Below are 3983 nucleotides of genomic sequence, written 5' to 3' on the forward strand. Positions count from 1 at the left end.
GCAGCAGTGGCACGGGTTACCGAGTTTGAGGTTGGTTTCTGCTGAGAGAAATTCAACAGATAGACAGGTTAAGGAAGGTGGGTCTAGGGCTGTTTCACACTGATTTTCTGTTGCAAATTGCTGCAATGGCGCGTTTAAGGTGGGATTAGGCTGGTTTTATGCCAAATCTCTGCTGCAAATTACAGCAGCAGCACAGGTTACCGGGAGCGGGTTTGAGGCTGGCTTCTGCTAAGAAAAATTCAACAAATTAGAGGGCCAACGGAGGTGGGTTTGGGGCTAGTTTTGCACCAGTTTTCTGTTACAAATTGCAGCAGTGGCACGGGTTACCGGGAGCTAGTTTGGGGTTGGCTTCTGTTGAGAGAAATTCAGCAGATAGACAGGTTAAGGAAGGTGGGACTGGGGCTGTTTCACACTGATTTTCTGTTGCAAATTGCAGCGATGGCACGTTTAAGGAGGTGGGTTTGGGCTGGTTTTATGCCAATTTTCTGCTGCAAATAACAGCAGCAGAACAGGTTACCGGGAGCGGGATTGAGGCTGGCTTCTGCTAAGAAAAAATAAAAAAAATTGGCGGGTCAATGGAGGTGGGTTTGGGGCTGGTTTTGCACCAGGTTTCTGCTAAAAATTGCAGCAGTGGCACGGGTTACCGGGAGCCAGTTTGAGGTTGATTTCTACTGAGAGAAATTCAGCAGATAGACAGGTTAAGGAAGGTGGGTCTGGGGCTGTTTAACACTGATTTTCTGTTGCAAATTGCAACGATGGCGCGTTTAAGGAGGTGGGTTTGGGCTGGTTTTATGCCAATTTTCTTCTACAAAATATAGCAGCAGAACAAGTTACCGGGAGAGGGTTTGAGGCTGGCTTCTGATAAGAAAAATTCAACAGATAGGAGGGTCAACGGAGGTGGGTTTCGGGCTGGTTTTGCACCATTTTTCTGCTACAAATTGCAGAAGTGGCACAGGTTACCGGGAGCCAATTTGAGGTTGGTTTCTGCTGTGAGAAATTCAGTAGATAGACGGGTTAAGGAAGGTGGGTCTGGGGCTGTTTCACACGGATTTTCTGTTGCAAATTGCAGCAATGGCGCGTTTAAGGAGGTGGGTTTGGGTTGGTTTTATGCCAAATTTCTGCTGCAAATTACAGCAACAGCATAGGTTACTGGGAGCGGGTTTGAGGCTGGCTTCTGCTACGAAAAATTCAGCAGATAGGAGGGTCAACGGAGGTGGGTTCGGGACTGGTTTTGCACCAGTTTTCTGCTACAAATTGCAGCAGTGGCACGGGTTACCGGGAGCCAGTTTGAGGTTGGTTTCTGCTGAGAGAAATTCAGCAGATAGACGGGTTAAGGAAGGTGGGTCTGGGGTTGTTTCACATTGATTTTCTATTGGCGCGTTTAAGGAGGTGGGTTTGGGCTGGTTTTATGCCAATTTTCTGCTGCAAATTACAGCAGTAGCATAGGTTACCGGGAGCGGGTTTGAGGCTGGCTTCTATTAAGAAAAATTCAGCAGATAGGAGGGTCAACGGAGGTGGGTTCGGGGCTGGTTTTGCACCAGTTTTCTGTTACAAATTAAAGCAGTGGCACGGGTTACCGGGAGCCAGTTTGAGGATGGTTTCTACTGGGAGAAATTCAGCAGATAGACGGGTTAAGGTGAAAGTGGGTCTGGGGCTGTTTCACACTGTTTTTCTGTAGGAAATTGCAGCGATGGCGCGTTTAAGGAGGTGGGTTTGGGCTGGTTTATGCCAATTTTCTGCTGCAAATGACAGGAGCAGCACAGGTTACCAGGAGCGGGTTTGTGGCTGGCTTCTGCTAAGAAAAATTCAACAAATTGGAGGGTCAACGGAGATGGGTTCACGGCTGGTTTTGCACCAGTTTTTGGCTACAAATGCAGCAGTGGCACGGGTTACCGGGAGCCAGTTTGAGGTTGGTTTCTGCTGAGAGAAATTAAGCAGATAGACAAGTTAATGGGGCTGTTTCACACTGATTTTCTGTTGCAAATTGCAGCGATGGCGTGTTTAAGGTGGTGGGTTTGGGCTGGTTTTATGCCAATTTTCTTCTACAAATTATATAGAGGCATTTTTTCCTGACCGCCTCTGGCCAGGTGCCTCTAATAATAAGAATTCCGGTAGTGATATTTGTCTTAGGCTTATGCCATGGTGAGCAATGAGGAGAGTAGGATGCTGGTTCAAGTTCAATGGACTATTCCAGTTGACCATTTTGCTAATATGGGGGTGAAATCTAAGGTGACTGCAAGGAGGAATGATGTTATATGTGAATATTGCAAGAAATCGAAACATATCAAGGATATATGTTGGAAGTTGCACCCAGACCTTCTTCCACCTCGTTTTAAAATGAAGGCCAAAAGTGGGAAGACTAGGAATGGCAATGCAATTGATGAGAAAGTTGCTAGTGAGCAATTAGCTGTTATGAAGGCGGAGTATGATAAATATGGGAGGATGATCAATGATCTTGAGAGTGCAGCCACATCCTCCAACTCTTCTGCATTTGTTCATTCAGGTATACGTGTTACTGCTAACCATGTAGCTATTTCAAGTAATCGTAAAATCCCTTGGATTATAGTTTATGGAGCTTCTGATCAAATAACCCGCATTTTTACTCTGTTTAGTTCTTATGACTTACTTTTTTGTCATGATAAGACTACCTTAGCCGATAGCTCTCTTGCTCTTATTTCTAGCAAGGGAGTCATCATGGCCACCGACTCCCTTTCCCTTATGTCCTTCATGCCCCTAAGTTGTACACTAATTTGATGTCAATGAGCAACCTAACTAAATCCTTAAATTGTAGTATAACATTTTTTCTTTCTTATTGTGATTTTCAATACCTAAAGTCTTAAAAAGTGATTGGGAGTGGCCATGAGGTGAATGGAATGTATCTATTGGATACTCCTGGACAAAGCCAATGACAACCTAAAAGAGTTGCTTTTGGTTCTACTTAAAAAGTGTTTTAGTCGTATCATGTTATGTCAATTTCGTTTGGATCATTTATCATTTTCTGTTGTGAATCATTCATTCCCATAGTTGTTTAAGGGAATTAACATGTCTAGCATCCATTGTGAGTCGTGTGAGTTATCTAAACATTGTAGAAGCACTTATCCTTTGAGAAATAAGAGATCCACTTTTGCTTTTCTTAGTGTGTTCTTTGATGTGTGGAGGCCATACCATTTGCATTTTATGGGTGGCTATTGATATTTTATCTTGTTCATTGATGATTTTTTCTTAGTATACTTAGTTATTTTTTATGAGATCTCGTGATGAAGTTTTCAAACTTGTGAGACAATTCCATGAATTTGTTCTTACCCAATTTGGTACAAGAATCAAGATATTCCAGTTCAATAATATAAAAATACTTTGAGAAAAATCTCACATCTTTTCCCACTGACTTTGGGGTTATTCACTAGAGCTCCTATGTTCGTACTTTAAAACAAAATGGAATAGCTAAGAGGAAGAATCATCGCATAGTTGAAGTTGCAATGAGCATTTTATTTGCGTCACATGTTCCTATAAAGTTTTGGGGGGATGTTGTTTTTATAGCAACATACATAATCAATTGTATACCATCTAGAGTCTTAGTCTTTAAGTCTCCTTTTAATATTCTTTATCCAAATAAGGAGCTTTTTTCTCTTTCCCTTTGGGTCTTTGGCTATACCTGCTATGTACACATTTCTAGTACCCAGGGACATAAGTTTGAACCCAATGTCCATAAGTGCATTTTCCTTGGTTATGCCTTCACATAGAAGGGTTATTGTTATTTTAATCCAAGTAGTGGGACTCGTTATATTTCAATGGATGTCACTTTTGTTGAATCTATTCCTTTCTATGGTTCATTTCAAGGGGAGCATCGTTCACAGGGGGAGTATTTGTCATAGTTGTTTGCACCCCCCTTTCTAATTCCTATTGAGTCTTCTTTTGTTGAGTCCAGAAGGGAACAATCATCTCCTAGTCCCTCCACTATTCCTATTTCTCCACCATTGCCTCCT

The sequence above is a fragment of the Nelumbo lutea genome, chromosome 2 (genome assembly GCF_056320005.1).
Source record: "Nelumbo lutea isolate HS-2025 chromosome 2, American lotus-T2T, whole genome shotgun sequence".
NCBI lineage: Eukaryota > Viridiplantae > Streptophyta > Magnoliopsida > Proteales > Nelumbonaceae > Nelumbo > Nelumbo lutea.